The sequence below is a fragment of the Phalacrocorax carbo genome, chromosome 3 (genome assembly GCF_963921805.1).
Source record: "Phalacrocorax carbo chromosome 3, bPhaCar2.1, whole genome shotgun sequence".
Lineage (NCBI taxonomy): Eukaryota > Metazoa > Chordata > Aves > Suliformes > Phalacrocoracidae > Phalacrocorax > Phalacrocorax carbo.
This window is the reverse complement of record NC_087515.1, coordinates 113,674,218-113,694,478: the sequence shown is the minus strand read 5'-3', so window position 1 is coordinate 113,694,478 and position 20,261 is coordinate 113,674,218. Positions and strand designations below refer to the sequence as shown.

General features: G+C 40.5%; 1 protein-coding gene and 1 long non-coding RNA gene across 2 annotated transcripts in view; both read right to left on the bottom strand.

Annotated features, from left to right (window-relative positions):
• Nucleotides 1–8,836, bottom strand: part of GREB1 (growth regulating estrogen receptor binding 1) — a 106,255-nt gene extending 97,419 nt beyond the window's left edge. The window contains exon 1 of the mRNA XM_064448057.1: nucleotides 8,544–8,836. The gene's annotated coding sequence lies outside the window, so the exon portion shown is untranslated. The remainder of the gene's footprint in view (nucleotides 1–8,543) is intronic.
• Nucleotides 8,837–17,421: 8,585 nt separating this feature from the next.
• Nucleotides 17,422–20,250, bottom strand: LOC135312678 (uncharacterized). The gene is made up of 2 exons (XR_010372369.1): nucleotides 19,001–20,250; nucleotides 17,422–18,909 (listed from the first exon to the last, which is right to left on the bottom strand). It is a non-coding gene; the product is annotated as an uncharacterized LOC135312678 (long non-coding RNA).
• Between the last annotated feature and the right edge of the window lie 11 nt (nucleotides 20,251–20,261).

Below are 20,261 nucleotides of genomic sequence, written 5' to 3'. Positions count from 1 at the left end.
AAGCATTGGGCCCAGGAAAAGATGCCTGGCCTTTATGCCAAGGGGTGGAGAATTGCTTGCTTTCACACTGCAGGATCATGTTCACATCATTTGATGCTTGGCCAAAGCGTCTTTGGGCCTCTGTAGCCCTGACATAGCTATTTGTGTATGTTTTTTTCCCTCAGCCAGTTTAAGTCAATTAGTGTGCAGGCTGTAGTGCAGCTTTTATCCGAGCAATATTTTTTGCCATGGAACTAAAAGCACAGGATACACAAACCGGGATGTTGCATTACATTATACACTGCATACAAGATCTACTTAAGCAGTATTAGAAAACTGTGTGGAATTAAGTCCTAAGTAATTGTGTCCTCCATATTACCTAGCAGGCGCAGCCTTTGAAGTAAATTAGCTCCAGAACCACACTGAAGTTTTGCCCTGGAGAGAAATCACTGAATTACTGTAAAAGAGAACCCAAGAGACAACACCACACAGCAAACATCACCAGTGGGCTGGAACTTGGGAATGAACTGAGAAGTGAAGCCCTCTCCCCTACTGGCTGCACTCTTTTTCATACCAAGTAGTAGTCCCAGTTGCATCCTTCAGCTGCCTTTGGCTTCCCCTTGGGCAGATAAACTGCTGGCTGCATACAAGAAAGAAAATAACTGAAATAAACATCAGAATGTGTCGGGAAACTTCACTGAGTAAAACAAAACAAGATACACACAAAGAGACAGAGACTGATATCTTTAGGAGACTACACACAGTCACTACCTGAGATTTTACAGATGTTAGTATTTTAATTCACGTGAAACTGAAAGAGGTAAATGGACCTTTTGAGATTGTAGGGATCCTTTAAGGCACAGGAATAATGCTAAAAATGCAAATGCTTGGTTATACCTATGCATTTTCAGGGATTATAAAGTCATCATCTTGCTTTTTAATAAGCACATCATTTTTACAAAATATTGCAGTGTTAAATTCAGTAGACGACTTGCATTATAGCTGGAGAATACTATCATTTTCTATGCACTTTAACTAATCAGCGAAACTGTATATAAAGACATGGATCTAATCTGATATGTGCAATACATGGATGGGAAGGCAGCCCATTAGATATGGCATCCATACAAAAAGCATCCGTATTGGATAGTAATGTTATGGCTTGATTACTCAGATTAGAAGGGAGCACAGACTTAATCAGATGAAGCAATATTCTCGATCATAGAAAACATACATGAATTAAGCTATAAAAATATATGGCAGGAGCACAACAGAAAAAAGAATGATCAGTGGTGGAGCCAAAGGTGGATCAAAGACTAGCAGGTCCATTAACCAAAGAGCCTCATTACCATAGCTATCCGAACTGGTATGATTAACACCGGATATTGCATCAGCAAACCCACTGCCTGTTTGATAATCCCAATGAAAAGAGAGCTGACTGTACTTCCCTTCTACTCTGCTGCCAGTGCTAAGTACATCTTCCCAGAAAACAGCAACGCTGCCTGATTTCCTAGTTGGTCCTTCTATTATTTTTCTGACCAGAAGCCCTTTTTGTATTAAACCTCCATATGTGACCCTTAAATTGGAAGATGTAGGACTGTCAATGCAAAGATTGCTTGTAGACGAATACATTAAATTAATAGCTTGCCTTTCAAAAATCCCCACTTTCACAGTCCCAGCCCACCAAGAGTTGTACCAAAACGTACTTATACATTATAGTATATGAATCTTTTTTTAAAAAAAGAAAAGAATATTATGATTAGGTTTGATGGAAGAGGAAGGAAATGGCAGAAGAATAAAAAATTTAGAGCACAAGGTTGGAAACACAGTTTGTGAGATAACGACTGTGGTGAAGTCTCGGTGCAAAGTAACCTAAGGTCTCTCACTTCTTTATTAAAGTCTCACAGACGAAAGCTTTTAGTCATGGGTAACTATGACAGAGCAGCTGATCCAGCATGCAGCTAACACATATATCTATATGTGTTATATACACATATATAACTTACACATATATCTATAACATATGTTGTCTGTTTAGGCTGTAAACTCTTTCTTGTTTATGCATGCACAGTTTGTAAAGAAATAGTCTATGGTTCAAGCTGGTGCCATGTGAACTTTAGCAGCAATATTGGTACTAATGTTGATCAGACCGCTAGCATAGGCAAGTGGAAGATACTTTAACAAAAGTAGTTGTTATCATTTCACTCATTTCATGTTTTTGTTAATTTTGTTGCTGTTTTATTGCTGTTAATTGTATTGCTGTTTATTGCTATGGCTAAAAAAAGCTGGTTGCTTTTCCTGAGCTACAATACTCATTTTTGAAATTTATGAAATTTACAGCTGACTGTTCAAAGGTGGTCAAGATACAGTAACATTATAGGACAACTTCTATTTCATATAGAAAAAAAAAAACCACTGCCATTTTGAGAACAGACTTCTCAAAAACAAGATGAAAAGAAGAAATGCTTTACTGTATATACCTTCTTTCCTGTGTCCAGGTTTCCTCTAAAGAGCTCCATAAGCACGAAAGTGTACGGTATGATGGCTCTCCCACAAGTATTACATAAAAAGGAAGACTTTTCAGAGACTCTGTTACCAGGTTCTCCTGACATCACAGATAAATGTCTGGGAATCTACCACAGTGATCTGAACCTGCCACATATGGCTGCAGAGCAACACTCAATATTTATCAATGAATTCTGAGGCCTGGTACCAAAACTCAGCAGAAGTCAGAAGGATCTAACCAGTGGTTCAGAACTCAGCAGTTCAAAGCTGTCAGCAACCGTGCATTGCCATGCCCTCTGACCTGGAGCAACAGTACACAGCATCCTCCTCAGCAGTAAGAACTAAGAGATTTACCGATACCAAACTCCACAATATAATCTTCCTTGGTGGTTTTATGACTCATGACTAGGATGTCAGGAGGCTGACCTTACTACCCTGAAAGCTGGATACTTACAACTTCTTTTTTTAATCTGAGCAAGACCTAGACAAGCATCACTAGACAAAAATAAATTTTCAACTAATTTGTAAAATTAACTTTCTAAAAAATCCTTGAAATGGCAAGAGGAAACACATTCCAATACACTCAGATTATATAAGGAACAGTAAATTCCACAATAATCCATCAACAATATTAAAACTATAGCAAATTCTCCTTGTGGAGCTGCACCCTCATTTCACATTGTGAAAGCCTCTTTGCCACTAGAGAATGGACTACAGTATCAGTGGAAGACCAGAGTTTTCCAAACACCATCTCTCTGATTCTGCACCCAGATTTGCTCCACAGAATTTAAGGGGACTTTCCCAGGTATTTGTAAGTTCTTCTGAATACCAAATGTGCACTGTTCATTGCTTCTCGCTCAGCCACCCTCTTGCCTGAGTAGGCCTGGTTGATATCGAACAGCCTCCACCACCACACTGGGCCACGTATCACACACACGGGATTGGACTAATGCCACTGCCTCAGAAATATTCTTTCTAAATGGCCTTTCAAATTGGGACCCCACTGTGAGGCAGAGCACTTCAGTACATCACTGAGATTCCTCTCCTGCTTTTCTGGGATCATGTGAACTTCAAAGCAGGAGATATACCATAATGCTCCGCTGCAAGCATGTAAGATGCTTGTATCATAGCTGGGGGGCTGGATATCGGGTCAAACGTTTGCCTCCTGCTGAGAAGACAAGACTTGGCTTATCTGCTTCTTCTTAAGGCTCTCTTGCTTCAGGGCCCTTCCGAGCAGCAGAGACATAATTACCACTGATATGAACGCTATGCTCCTCTTTACACAAAAGACGACAAATGACAAAAAATGTGGCAATATAGCAGAACAAGGGGGAAAAAACAAAGTGTATAGCAACATATACACTTGTTGACAGAAGATTTTTAATTTAATAAAATTATACATCTGAAAACCACTCATCAAAGACAGATATATTCTAGCAAGTCTGAACTGGCTGGCATCCTGATGCATTTCCTCCTCAAATGGGAATGACAACTGTCTTTTTCAGGGATGGCAGGAATGATTGAGCCCATTTTACATATATGTCTAGGCGTATCTCCACAGCATATTTGTGCATGGGTTTTGAACAATTAGGGCCTAAACCATTTCTAATTCCAACTACACTAAAGTCAGAAAATACTATCCTTTCCTTTTCAAACACACTAAACCTCTAGTTGATAGAAGGAAAGCCATCGCTTTTAGACCTGTCTATATATCCATTCAAGTCCTCTTGCCATTGATACATACACCCTGTAGATGAGGACCTGTATGATGAAATCATAACAGAAGTGCAGTCATAATCATTAGGAACTAGCTTGTCAATTCGAAGCACTGTATAACGACACTAGAACGTCACAGGATCAGACCATTACTTCTATTTTAAATAAAATTTTTATCCTTGGAAAAAGGATAAGAAAGATTGTGGAAATAAAAATTTCCCATCCCCCCCCAAAAAAATCTACATATTTTCTCCCTTCTCCTTTAACAGAAGACCTAGCCCCACACTTTCCTACTAAGGACCTCTAAAACTAAGACAGCTAGGTTAAAAACAAGGATACGTTTTGCAGGCAACCATTTAAAACAACACAAAAAGTGTTAAAAGAGTCAATATGTTAGGTATCAGGATGAATTCTCATACCTCTAAACACATCTTTGATGGCAATTCTTTGTCAGGACTGTGAGGTTAACATACTTTCTACAAATATTTTTTCATTTCTATCTACTGCATAATTATGTAAAAAGTGCCTCCAACATCATTACAGATTGTACAATACAATTTGTTGTTTTTACTGTAATATATACATTGCACCGTATGTACTGCTATGCTGTTTAGCTAGAAAAAGGGATAATTTCTTCATATAACACTCAGTGTTTATATTTTACAGCAATTTTTTTCTAAGAGATACAATGTCTAAATGGCAATTTTCTTTTACTGTTTCTTCAGGAATACACCACTGGCGATGTTACTTCTTAGACTTCCTTTACTCTCCACATAGACATTCAAACATGAAAGGCAACACATGGATAATGGCAAATGAGGCAAGCTGAAAATCAAACCAATGTCCTTTGGAGCCCTTAGGTGTAATTATAAAGGAGCAACTACAAACATCTACAAAATCAGCATAAGCGACACATTTAAATTTCCTTCATAAATAACAGGATCTCCTGCTGTAACAGGAGTTTTTAAGAGTTAGTCAGATTTGCAGACTGACTGAATCATTAACCACAGCCTAAGTGGAAAAAAGCAAAGGATTTTCAGATGTAGTTAAAAATGCCATGCTTTCCCTGTGCATGTGTGTAACACGAACGCAGCCATGTTTTTGTGTAAGTAGGGATGTTTGTATGTAGATTTTGGTCGTTGCTAGTTACACTAGCTTTTTATGCCCCTTCATGTAGCTTTTATTCACATGAAATAAAACCATGGTTGTGCCTGATCTCAGCTGAGAGTAAGTAAATGCTTTATTTTGTATGAGGGTGAAAAAAGGAATGGCAGATCAATTATCATTCGCCGTGCAGACTTTGTATTCATTAGAAGAACGCAATCAATAAGAACCAAAGACAATTTTTTCCTAAAGATAATTATGGCCAGCATCACTAGTGTGTTTAGAATTCTGACAAGCTTTCATTTATTAACAAGAATCACCTTTGAAAGCCCAAATTTGGCCTTACATAACGAGTGCTGCAGAATGCTCCTGGTTTATTTTGTTATACAAAACTACACTGGTTTTCTCATGGTTGCTTTTACATTGTGTTAAGTTGCCTAAGTTTCAAATGCAGAAAAACAGCAAATGTCAATCTGACTGCCACTTTCACAACTGAGAAAGCAATGTCTTCTGGGTTTTGGGGGGCAGGTGTCGGGTTTTTAAAAAAGGAAATATGGAAGCCATTAGTTTCTTATACAGAATACGTTGTTTCAATTTAAGAAGAAAAACAGAATTCAAAGCATTGTCCTGCTATTTCACATTAGAAAACTCTTTCTTTAACTTTGTGAATATTATGCGTAATATTATTGAGGTTATAAAATCTCACCTGAGAAATTCTGAACTGTTGTATCCAAAGACAGATTCCCTTAACAAAGTCTTTAAATATAGACACAAATAGACAATAGATGAGACCTAAATTAGAAGAAAATCTCTGCAAAACTATTTATTCACAATACCAAGGAATACAGACATTTTCAACACAAAATAAAAGAGGACTTGCTTCAAAAACATTGTGCCTAACAGATATTCACAAAGCAAAAACACCCATGGCATAAGTGAAATTCTGTCCCTAAATCATTCTGTTTTGCGCCTGTGCTTATAAGATCTTCTGTCAGGAGCTAATCTCACGTGACAGGCCTGATCCAAAGCCATTTGAAGTCAATGGAATGTCTCTTCCTGACTTCAGGGTGCTTTGCATCCAGCCCATATAAACTTAAAGAACAATACAGTTCATAGAAGGTTGTTTTAACAGAACAATAGCTAACTACTGTCCAAGTAGAAAAGAGTGTTAGCTTCAAATGAAATTTACCTGCAGTGGTAGATTTGTGTTAGGTTTGTTTTGTTATTGTTTTTTTATGCACACAATACACAGTTAAGCCTTTCCGAAGTGAGAACATTCCAATTCTTTAGCAGGAGACACAGACAATCAAAACTGTAGTCAAATACAAAAAATAAAAAGAAGCCATTTTCTATGTATTAAGTTCAGTTTTTCCAAAGAACCAAAAGATCACTTTTAAGGCCGCAATTCATTTCAGGTTTACTTAAACAGCTGTACATTAAGGACAAGACAGAACAAGAGATTTCAAAACTATATCAGGCATTCCTGCAGTTAGCAAACCAAAAGATAAAACAAAACAAACAAAAGAAAATAAAAAACAAGTTGTGAAGTTGTATAAGCAAGGGGGGAAGCTGGCACAAATAGAAGTTATTTTGTTTTTTCTTTTCTAATAAAACCCCTGATTCTCTACTGACTGAAATCAGTTTTAAAGCTAGAGCTGACAACTACCACACCAGATAAGGTGGCCAAAGTCAGACTGTTATTGTTTTAAAACAATAACAGAACTGCAAGCCCTGAAATAGCAATTAACATCATTGTAAAAACTGGTGAAAGAAAAGCCCATTGCTGTAGTGTGGTTCTTCTCTCTTATAGAAGAAAAATGGGGCAATGATGAAGCAGACCAGTACAGAACCCATGGTGATCCCATAGGCACTTGTACCATTAAATTTACACTCATGAAAAAGAAAATCAAAATCAGGTCCACCATCTCCAGGTTCCTCAAGGCAGCAGAGAATGGTTCTAACTTCCTCATTCACACACCAAATCAGCTCACTACTGCTATTTTAGTTACCTAGTGTGGAGATGAAAACACAGAAATTTCCAGGTAAGCACAAATATTCCAGAAAGTCCACTTTTGGAAACTGAATCTGTGTTTCATAGGGCAGGGGGGGGAAGACATTAAATCCTAAAGACATTTGTTCATAAGACATAAAAGCCACTGTTCATTTTCTTTGCAGTTAGTTCAACATGTTTAACAACAAACACTGGCATTACTGCCATTATTGGTTAATACTTTTCAGAAGGGTCTATGAGGTGTTAGGTCAAAACCAAGGTAGCTCATACCTCAAAAAGTAAAATAAATGGGACAAAGCACAAGAAAAAAGCAAGCATCAATTTCTCCAATGCATAAATGCTATATCTTCTGTCTCCTTCATCTAAGATTCCAGTATCTGCAACTAAAAATAAACAATTCACTTTATAAATACACCTAACCAAATTGCTGATTTTTTAGGCTGAATGGATGAATCAAACATAATTATAAATTTCATATCAGGCCAGTGCAAAATTATGTTGTTCTTTTTTTTCTAAATTAAATTAAACAGTATTTGTCAGGTCAATAAGCATACTTTGTTTTGGTATGACATATTTTCTTATAATAATGGTCAAACAGCCCACTTGGACAAAAAAAAAAAAAAATTCATTTGGGTGTTTTGCCTTTTTTTCCTCCTTCTTGCTATTAAATGCATTTTTGAACTGAAACATTGTCCTAAAACAAAAAATCAAACTTTCACATTAAAAAGTTGAAACACTATGCAGACTTAAACTTTGCTTTTCACTTAGATTTTTTTCTTCCGACATGCACAAATTAATGAATTGTCTTGTTCGCTCCAGAACTACATTTCAGGTAAATAAACCGTTCATGTATTTTGTTAAGCCTTATTTAGCCATGTATTTCAATGTAATCAGGTATCAGAGTATTTGCTTTCATAGCTCTACCCTATTCTCTCCTCTCTCTACACAGGCAGTTGGGACACAAACTGCCCACTGCTGAATCTCCCTAGCTGGTATCCTGATCCCCCTCGGACCTGATCTGCTCCCCTCTTACTCCGTTCTTGCTTGCTGCTGCTGCGGCGGCGGCTGCCAACACTTCCTCAGCCTTCAGGGGACCTGGGCTTCCAGTTACCCCCCTGCCGCCTCTGAGCATTCCCAGGTGCTGATAATCTTTTCTCTGTATTATTGTTGCCACTGCTTCTCCTTATTCTGGAATACGATACAGCTTTGCAAGTTGCAAGAATCTTACCTCTGAGACCCTCTTTGTTGCTCAGTCTGTGACCACGTTGGAAGCAGGGAGTGATGGATATTAGGGAAGCATGAGCCTCCCCGCAGCGTGGTCTGCAAAGAAAGATAGAGATGCTGCTCTCTCCTCCTCCCCCCTCGTTGCCTCAGCTTCCTCCTCCCTCCTCGTTGCCCCCTCCTTCCCATCCACAAACTCTAGTTCTGTCTGTGCTTCAACACAATAAGCTACCTCTTAGCACCAGCTACCTAAGGTCAAGAATACATCCCCCTCACCCTTCCCCCCTGCTTTTTCCTCTCCAGGCTCATGCATCCTCACCCCTGCTTCCCACTGAATATGGTATCTTCCCAACTAGACATGCCTTATTTGGCATGTCTAAAGCACAGACAATTTCAGCAGCCCTAGGAGAAAAAGAGTTATAAAACAGAAGATGCACAGGGAAGACCTGGGATATGAAGGGAAAGTGGAAGTCTTCTGGAGAAACTGGAAACTTTGGGGGTTTATCTGTGTGTGAAAGAAATCTAGTCGGAGTAGCCAAAGCCTGCCACTTGGAGATTACTTTAAAAGATCTATACAGATTAAAGAAAAGTGCCCCGGATAGCTAGTTATCTCCCAAATCCAGCTTACCTATTGTTTATGTTCTTTGTTTCTCGATCCTTATTCTAAAGGATTCTTTTTTAAATAAGCTTCCAAACTTTTCCCCTGCAAAGCCAGACTTAAATACCAGTATAATCTCTTGATGCAATAGTGACTGAAAGTGAAAAAGTAACCAGCAATATTTAAGATTTCAAGCTGAAGCACAACTTTAAGATCCCGGAAAACACAGGCACAAGTCCTCTGACTTTTCAGCTTGAGTGATAAATGTGTTCAGGTAGTCTTTTCTCACTTTCAGCAGTTATGACAACTAGAAGCAACTTCAGGTGACCAGTATATGGCTTCCAAAAATCGCATATAATTACAGCTAGCCAGCATGCTCTTCTTAAGGACCTAATTTTAGACATGCAATAAACTACTCCTTCTAAGGTGTTTCTCTTTGTTACAGAGACTATGGAAAGAGGTAGACGATGCTCAGGACTTCTAAAAGATCTTGTCTGCTTAAGGTTGAACACTTTAGTTAAGCAGACAGGATCTCCCTCTGGAGGCCTTGAGAGGCACCTGATTCTCTCCAGTGATGTATGAAGATGCATTAGGCACCTGCTTCATGAGGTCTGTTTTACCAACTGCCTGAAATTAAGCAGCAAGTTAGCTACTGCATGGCCAAGCCCAGACACGGTGAAGGTGAAGTAATTACAAGTTATCTTAAAACTCTAGATATCCTAGCCCATGTTTCTTCATTGTTGGAGGCTTCATATGGCAACTAGGAGGTATGAGACATCTAAGGTCAGCAGAAGGTGGCCCACAGGGCAAAGACCTAACTGCTCACTTTCCCTGGATCATCTCACAAATAGAAAAAAGATACCTCCTTCCGAGGAGGCTCTCTGAGCACAACAGCAACATCCGCCATATCAGAACAATCTACTGATCAATCTTTGTAAAACTCTTGATAGATTTGAAAAGAATCAGAATATAGTCTTTGTCTTCATTCATTGCTAGGACAAGCTAAGCAACCAGTGCAAACAACACAGATTTGATCCAGCTTAAGAAGGATAACCTAAATGACTGAAATTAAATTAAAGAACTAGCCTATTTATTCTGTCATAATCATCTCTGTCATTTTACCCAGAAATTAATAGTTAAGAAAAAATTATAACCCAGATCAGCATGTGATTCAATCAAACAGCTTCTTCCACCTTCTCTTCTGCAGCAACTCCTATGTCACAGAACAGTGTTACATCCCCTCAGCCTCTTGAAGGCACAGCAAATGCAGCTCTTGGCAAACTGTTTAAACTTAACCAAATGCATCTGATATTTACATTCAATACTCAGAAATGAGCTACAGTGTTGTGCTGCAGCAAAAGGGCTTGCTGCCTATTTTCACACTCAATACACTTGCACCTCAGCGTGTCTCACCTAATTTAAAGAACCAAATTAATCTAATGTTTCAAAACCAGTGCAGACCTTTTTCAAAAATCAAGGCAAAATAAAGACCTGAATGTTTGGAAAACTTTTGACAATCAGCCAGATGGACAGCATCAAGACTTTCCTTCCTGAGTTGTGGGCTGCAATACATTTTTTAAGAACTAGTGCCATCTTGCACTGTGTACGGAAATATCTCCTACCAACCTTCAGTATACATGCTGCTTTTGAACAGCCTTTACTGCTCCAGAAGGACAAGAGTACCACCCCAGGCAGCAGCAGAAAAGTGGCTCAGAACTTTGTGTTTGCAACAATGTTTTCAGACCAGAAACAAACCTTACAGCAACAGTCTCTAGATGAGAAATCATCTCAAACTGATGCTGTTCATGTTGCAGTTGACAAGAGGACTAAACCAGAGCTCGTAATTTGGATGAGTTTTTAAGAACAGGTGAACTTTAAAAATAAAAATGGTAAAAAGAAAGGAGAGAGAGTCAGATGTGTCATCTATTTTGGTGCTAAAAGATCTCTATAAAATTAGCTTTTCCTAGAAGATTCCAGGGAGGTCACATGTCAGCACAACTTCTGAAGGTCAGAACTTCCTGTTGTTCAGCAAAGGAAGATCTAGAATGGGCAGGTCATTTGGAAATAACATATTGCCAGGGCCAAAGATTTTCTACCCAAACACAAAGCTGCTGAACTACTGCTGCCATGGTTTTGGCTGGGATAGAGTTAACTTGCTTTACAGTCGCTAGTATGGAGCTATGTTTTGCATTTGTGCTAAAACCAGTGTTGATAATGTGGAGATGTTTTAGTTGTTGCTAAGTAGCGCTTACAGTAGTCAAGGACTTTCCCAGCCTCCCATGCTCTGCCGAGTGCACAAGAATCATAGAATCACAGACTCACAGGATCATTAAGGTTGGAAAAGACCTCTAGGATCATCAAGTCCAACCATCGACCCAACACCACCATGCCTCCTAAACCATGCCTGAAGTGCCATGTCTTCACATGTCTGCCAATGCTTGACCACTCTTTCAGTGAAGACATTTTTCCTAATATCCAATCTAAACCTGCCCTGATGCAGCTCGAAGCCATTTCCTCTTGTCCTATCACTACTAACTTGGGAGAAGAGACCAACACTCACTTTGCTACAACCTTCTTTCAGGTAGTTGGCAAGAGCAATAAGGTCTCCCCTCAGCCTCCTCTTCACCAGGCTAAACAACCCCAGTTCCCTCAGCCTCTCCTCACAAGACTTGCTCTCCAGACCCTTCACCAGATTCGTTCCCCTTCTCTGGACACACTCCAGCAACTCGATGTCCTTCTTGTACTGACGGGCCCAAAACTGAACACAATATTCAAGGTGCGGCCTCACCAGTGCCGAGTACAGGGGCACGATCACTACCCTACTCCTGCTGGCCACACCATTCCTGATACAAGTCAGGATGCCGTTGGCCTTCTTGGCCACCTGGGCACGCTGCTGGCTCATGCTCAGCCAGCTGTCAGCCAGCACCCACCGGGTCCTTCTCCACCAGGCAGCTCTCCAGCCACTCCTCCCCAAGCCTGTAGCATTGCATGGGGTTGCTGTGACCAAAGCACAGGACCCAGCACTTGGCCTTGTTGAACCTCAAATAACTGACCTCCGCTCATCGATCCAGCCTGTCCAGGTCCCTCTGCAGAGCCCTCCTACCCTCGAGCAGATCGACAGTCACACCCAACTTGCTGTTGTCTGCAAACTTACCAAGGGTGCACTCGGTCGCCTCGTCCAGATCATTGATAAAGACGTTAAACAAGACTGGCCCCAAAACTGAGCCCTGGGGAATCCCACTTGTGACCAGCTGCCAACTGGATTTAGTTCCATTCACCACAACTCTCTGGGCTCGGCCATCCAGCCAGTTTTATGGCTTAACAATTTATTGACTTAAAAATGGTTAGTTTAAAACAGTTACCCCTCACCCAGTCGCAACAGGCCCTGCTAGAAAGTTTGTCCCATCTTTCCTATCAGCCCCCTTTAATTACTGAAAGGCCACAATAAGGTGTCCCAGCAGCTTTCTCTTCTCCAGGATGAACAACCCCAACTCTCTCAGCCTGTCCTCACAGAAGAGGTTCTCTACCTCTCTGGTCATTTTTGTGGTCCATCTGTGGACCTGCTCCAACAGGTCCATGTCCTTCCTGTGCTGAGGGCTCCAGAGCTGGATGCAGGACTCCAGGTGGGTCTCACCAGAGCGGAGCAGAGGGGCTGAATCACCTCCCTCGACCTCCTGGCCACGCTGCTTTTGATGCAGCCCAGGATACGGTTGGCTTTCTGGGCTGCAAGCACACATTGTTGGCTCATGTCCAGCTTTTCATCCACCAGTACCCCCAAGTACACTTCTCCACAGGGCTGCTCTCAATCCCTTCATCCCCCAGCCTGTATTGATATCGGGGGTTGCCCTGACCCAGGTGTAGGACCTTGCACTTGGCCTTGTTGAACCTCATGAGGTTCTCACAGGCCCACCTCTCCAGCTTGTCTAGATCTCTCTGGATGACATCCCATCCCTCAGGTGTGTCAACTGCACTGCTCAGCTTGGTGTCATCTGCAAACTTGCTGAGGGTGCACTTGATCCCACTGTCATCGATGAAGACACTAAACAGTACTGGTCCCAGCACGGACCCCTGAGAGGCACCACTCATCACTGGTCTCCATCTGGACATCAAGCCATTGACCACTACCCTCTGGATACAACAATCCAATCAATTCTTCATTCACTGAACAGTCCACCCATCAAATTTGTATCTCCCCAGTTTAGAGAAAAGGATGCTGTGGGGGACCGTATCGAAGGCCTTACAGAAGTCCAGACAGATGACATCCGTATCTCATCCCTTACCCACTGATGTAGTCACTCCATCATAGAAAGCCACTATGTTGGTCAGGCAGGACTTGCCCTTGGTGAAGCCGTGCTGGCTGCCTTGGAACACCTCCCCGTCCTCCATGTGCCTTAGCATAGCTTCTAGGAGGATCTGTTCCATGACCTTCCCAGGCACAGAAGAGAGGCTGACAGGTCAGTAGTTCCCAGGGACCTCCTTTCTACCCTTTTTGAAAATGGGTGCAAAGTTTCCCTCTTTCCAGTCATCAGGAGCTTCACCTGACAGCCGTGACTTTTCAAATATCATGGAGAGTGTCTTAGCAAGTACATCAGCCAAGAAGTGAGAGGCGAGATGCTGACAGTATGGGTAGTCTATAGAGATTTGGAGATCAGTGGAAGAGCAAAAGCAGCTGGCCAGAGCTACCTACCCAGAGAATGGGTGAAGAAAAAATGGTATGAGGCTGCTCAGGCAGAAGGCAGCAGCCACCAGCACCAGTCAGGGAACTAACGCTGCGCCCAGCTGCGCTCAGTCTGTCCAGTACAGGAGCATACCAGGGCAAGACGTGCTAGTGGCACGAAGCACAATCCTTTGCCCTCACAGCAGACAACTCTTTCAATCAATGTTTCTGCCAGTGCTTCAGCCAACAGCAGCAGCAACAGAACCAGGCAATCCCAAAGACACTTCCTCCTTGCTACCTCCTTTTGTCCAAGGTCAAGGAAGTAACTCAGAACAGAGAGAATGGAGGGATGTTGCTTCCAAAACCACCTTTTGATGCTCTTTCTTTCCTGCTCTTGCTGGAGCTGCTAACTGTATGTGCATAATGACAGACTCTTACCCACTTAGTAGAGAGGTCTTTGAGCAGACAGTTTTCAGAAAACATCAGCTCAGTGCTCACTACTTGTCAAAAAGCGATATACAGTGTTAGGAATAGAATAGAGAATAAAGAAGAAAACATCAGTTTGACATCGTGTTAAGCCTACACTTGTAGACTTCTTGTATATTTAGGTATTTACAAGAATGAGGAAATAATCAAATCGTACATAATGTAAATATCTATTGGAATTGAAAAATCTGCATTGTGCATTCTGAAGTTAGCACTAGACTTATTCATGTACTATAAATGACACTAAGCATCAGATTCTTATTAAACAATGAAGTTACCACTTAATCACCACTTTCCTAATTACAACAAAACTCAGCTGATGTTGAAATGCTAGGAACCAAATAATCTTTGATATCCTTACAGAAACCACGCAAGGCACTTCACAGCTACTTAAAATATTCTAATCATTATCAGAGGAAAGAAATCCTGTCCAGTTTTTACGTCTACATGTTGCATGAAATTCTTAACTTGTCTCTTCAAAATCACTCCTTTGATCCTATGAATCCCAGGTACTCAATAGGCAGTCTATGGAGTGATCCAGCCTACCAGAACAATTAACTTGGCCCATAGTTTTTTCTTTCCCTCTCTTTCTAGGATACAGAGTTTGCCTCCTTCTCATCTTCAATAACACTCATAACCAAAACGCAGTTGTTTTCTAGTGAAAGATGGATACACACCCAATCATTAAAAAAAAAAAAAGGAAACAAAAAACCCAGCAACAACAATCACCATAATACTTCACTGCGAGAGTAAGAAAATTAATGTCCCAACCTTGTAGTCATATGGCATGCTTATTACATGGCGAAAATACAGGCACGCTCATGCATGTGACTAAAGGTAACCAAAACTTAAAGCATATGCCTGCATTTTAGTTAGGTAACATGCCAGTCTGATTATTCCTGGAAAAGGTAAATAAATATGGCTATAAATGAATGCATCTAAGAAACTGAGTGTGTCACCGCAGCTAGAATGATGGCTACAAGTAGCAGAAGTTACTCCAGCTGTTCCAGAGTCAAGTGCAAAGACATGGTATCAGAATACAAAGTAAAAGCAAACTTGTAAAGAGAGATATCACCTCTGTTAGATCAAGAAATATAGTTAGAAAAACTTTTTTTTGTTGTTAAATGAGAGGAATAGGATTATGGTTATTCCATTTGGTGCAATAAAGAAGACTAGACTTTTTTTTTTTTTTTTGCTTTGCTAGGTTTCATCTTCAGATAAATGTGACATTTATGGTAAAATAATTTATAATTATTTCTTAGAATATGCCTTCTGATAAGAACCACCTCAAGGTTCCTCAACATTGTAGGCAAAATTGAATTTTGCCATTCCACAGTCAGTAATTATTTTATTCTACCAGTGGAAATAGCTACTTTCTATTTTGCTTGTGGCAGCAAAGTGAGAGGAAGGGAAGGATAAGAAAAGGGGTAGAAAAGTCTGCTTAGCTTTAACGCTCCAGGGCTGGAGGTAATCTAACCTTGCTGGAGGGCTGGGACGTGCTCACAAGGGTGTTTCTCCCAATGGCAAAACACAGGAGCGCTGGGGCTGGACAAGCACAGCACGGATAGTTGGAACACAGATGCCTCCAAAATGGAAATGACTACCTGCGTTTCCCCAGTGTTTTCTGCTTTTCCAGCACCCTTCTACAGTGTGCCTCCCAGTGGCAGGTAACCCACCATCGCAGAATCTCTTTCCCCTCTACCCTTCCCTCAGGGCTGAACAGGTGCCCCAACATCTCTCAGTCATTTCATGGTCTCACTGCTGTAAGGCAGAGTGAGAAACTGGAGGAAGGGATTGCAGCGGCCAACCCAAACACTTCCCTGTTAGGCCAGAATTACTTTTATGCACCTAGAGACAACCCCGCCATCAGCAAATGTGCTAGATCATAAGCCTCAGTGCACACATAAGAGCAAGTTACTCTAATTCCAAGTAGGTGCTACAAAACACTTTTTAATATAATGAAATAAAAAACGCAATGAGGAAATCTTCACCTAAAGTAAAAAAAAGTAACTTCAAAGATACTTTGAAACTCAAGATATAAAGATAACCACCCGTGAGGACGTACTTCAACTTTTCCATACATTTAAAGCTGACAAAATGAAATACATCAGGCAGTTCTGCACCTCCTCTGCAACTCAAAAGATACAAACAACAAATATAATACTGCCCTTTTGCAACAGGAATCTTCTTCTGTTTATAAACCCCTTAGCATGGATGAAAATTTCCAGCAACCTTTGCCTAGAAACCTTCAGACTCTTTCAGATGGGAGATGACTTGCTGCCAAGTTGCAAAACCTTACCAAGAACACATTATTCACCAAATCTTTTCAATAAAATGCACCAGTGTTTGTATGCAGCAAGCACTTGCTATTCACATAACCCTAATGTCACCTTAAAGGTACTTTTTCCATCTATATAATTTCTTTTCTGGATTACAGGTACAAAAAGTAGGGGCTTCAGTTTATATACGTCGCCAGCATGATACCACATCCATGACTTTTAATTTTATTTCAGATGTGCAATTCCAGACATCACAAAAGAGAACGCTGGTTAGCACTGTGCTGTTCAGATCTGATTAACTGACTTGATCCTCCTCATACTCATACAATAAAGTGAAGAAATATGAGATTTGCCATCTTAAGTTAATGGATGACTATTCACCATGTGTACAGGAATAAATTTTTTCAGACAGGTCGAGCTGAGCACATCAAGAAAGACCGTGTTATTACCAGAAACAGATTTAAATCATTACATTTTAAAGCATAAAAATTTACATAGTAGTGTTCCACACCTTCCTGCCTAATCGTTATGCAGAGGTGAGGACCTTAGCAGGACCTTTGAGAGGCTAGAGAGTATCCAGGCAGTAATATACAAAAATCTGGAAGATTCTATGTAGTTTAAACAGATACTTACAGCTATTTCTGTCTTTCATTATTTTGTACTTTTGCAGGAAGATATTTCCTCAGGCTCATCTTTGCAACAATACATATGCACATAATGGAAGATCCAGTTACAAGATTATTGTCATTAAAGGGAAGATTGTATGTGATACAGAATTGTACAGATCTTTACTGAAGGCGGCCTTGGCTTTAGCTGCAGTATGTTGGAACTACTATGCACATAAATAAAATAAATACATATCATATAAGGATATAAAGGTACCTGTCAGGTGATATAATTTCCAAATTCAGGACTACATATATAGGCTAGTAAACATTAATAGGACATTAGTGTAACAAAAAGTAGAAGAATAGGAAAGTAATGGCATTCAAAACAAATTCTAAAATATTACAATGGCACTATAAAAAACCCACAAAAATTCCTATTTTGCATTAAATCCAAACCTTGCACCATTACAGTGTTGCATGAGGTTCACCAGTAGAAACTTTTACAAAGTGGTCTAATTTCAGCCACTCAAAATACAAGTAGAACCTACGTGCCTAAGTAGAGCAGAGTAAAATATTAAAATATTAACGTAATTAGCATTAAAACATGCAAATGAAGCATTTCTAAGAAAATTATGTTTTGGCTTTCACATGTAGTCCCTCAAAAATTTTAACGAAACCTCTCTTCTAGTAGGTATTAATGTTGAAAGATCAGATTTAGGAAATGGAATTATTGCCCCCTGGTGGCAGATTAAGAATCAATGCAATCGAAGAAAACCATTTCAGATAAACAAACAGGTCTTTCATTTTAAGAATCATGCCTCGCACGATTTAGATCTGTAAGATATTAAAAAGAATGCACAGCCATTTTCATATGTAATAAAAGTAAATGGGGTATAATTTACATTTTCATCTAGAAGAGTAATAAAGAATGTGGGAGAAATTTAATTATCAGCTTTACAAAATGTAAATTACTCATTAGAATCAAACTCTTTGATCAACAGAACACCACAGCCAAAACTCCTGATAGTCCAGTCAGTTATGTCAAAATCTAATTTTCAGTTTCAAAAAGAATTAGGCTTTATAATTTTCGTGTAAATATAGAAAAGCCTTCTTGAATCTGAATCTATGTGGGGTTTTTCTTTGCTCAGTTAGATACGTCAGCAGCCAAGGACAGAGAAGCACAGGAACAACAGAATTTGATCTTCTGGCTAGAACAGCGTAGCTAAATGTTGATCCAATGTTTTCCACATGGGTTAATACAGAAATTCATGTATTGTAATCCTCCAATTATGAGTCGTTATCTGTCCTCCTAACATCTGACTACCCAACAATCACCAAAATCCTATTCAATGATTTTTATACTGCATGGCACATTCCTTATAGCACCCCAAACTAAAGCGGTCCAACACATCTGTTCCAAACCATTTTACTGTTCCAGCTGGAAAAAACCTGCTTTATCACAGGGGGTTTATACAATCTGTGACTATAAAGGTAAGACACAACTTCCAGTTAAAGGTATAACAAAGGGGGAAAATATTCATTCCTTATGGGACTACATTTATCATCACAGAATAGTTATTAAAGATCATGTTGCCCATAAGAAAATGAGCGTTTTTACGTTTCAGTGATATGTTGCTTCCATGGCAGGTCAACCTGTTGCATCTGCAGCAGTCTAAGCTCTCTGTAGAATACTGACAAACAACATTTGCACATCTTTAACTGTACAACTCAAGGCCTCATGTCTCCTGAAACACAGACATCATGCTTTTGAGGACCGTAACATATTTTTCCCCCCTTTTTTAATTATAAATTGATTAGAGCATGAGAATAACTCACCTTAGTTCTACACAGCTCTACAAGGACGATTATTACCATGCAAGTAATTGACTGAAAACCGGTTACTATGAAGAAAACTCCATCCTCTACCAAGGCATCTCATATACCAGTTGTGACATAAGCTACTCCAAAAGAATGTCTAACCTGAAGAGATATGAAACAGCTAGTAAATTAAAATGAATTCAGTATTTTTTCAAAATAAGAATGTTATTTGACCTGTCCAGTCTGGCATATGACAAATGAAGTTCTTCATGGCTTTGAATGCCTCATACAGACTGGCAGTTTTACACAACATCCAATGAAATTCGCATTTCTCCAGAGCACCTGCCCTGAGGGTGGGGAAGGGAAGTGGCTGGAAATTTCACCTAAGGTGTAGGTGGGGGAAGCAAAATAGTTCACAAATTCTTTAAGCAAAAGAACTCCATGACAGACTTCTCTTTTGTACCATATGGTAGAGGACAGATAAGTGCCATAAAGAGCAACCAATCAACAGATCAGCTCCCTAAGGAGTTGTGTTTTAAATAAAAGGTTTTGTCTGACAAACAGAAGTTACCTACTAAATCGGAAATTTTGAGATTACTGCTGACGCTGACAAACAAGCAAGGCAACAGTCAGTGCTCATAAAACGTTGTCGGAAGTGCAGAAGAAAGAGCAGGAGCAATGAAGCTGGGATTTGGGAAAGGATCTGGGACCTCTTGCTGGGGGGCAAATGGGCTGGCCCAGTTCAGACAAGCCGCACGTCGGCTTCTCTCCGGCTGTAGAGGAACATACCTAGCCCTTCACTCACAAACCTCTCCTAATTAACTTATTCTTCACACAGCCATGGGATCCTGCTGGCTACAGTGAACAACGTACGCAGCTTTGACCTTCTCATACTAGCAAGTTATGACAGAAGATTATTCCTGCAATAAAGGAACACTAATTATTCTCAGGCCTATTTAACAGGACGGTGCTTGGGCAGGGCGCTCTCTCCTCCATCATGCTGAACACCTCGTATTAACCCCCTTTAGCCCGCTGCCGTGCTTGAGAGAGCTCCCCTTGCCGGCTGCACCCCGCCAGCAATACGAGGAGGAAGGGGGCGAGTAGATCCTTTTCCCCGCCGCTGTAGGAGGCTGATGAGAGCGAAGGAAATGCCATTCCAGGCAATTCGAGAAGTCTCTTTCCTCCCGCCGTTCCGAGGACCGGCTGCCTCTGAGGAGACACCTTCGCGCCACGCTGAGGGGCGGGGCGGGGCGGGACGGGCAAGGCGGCCGCAGGGGCC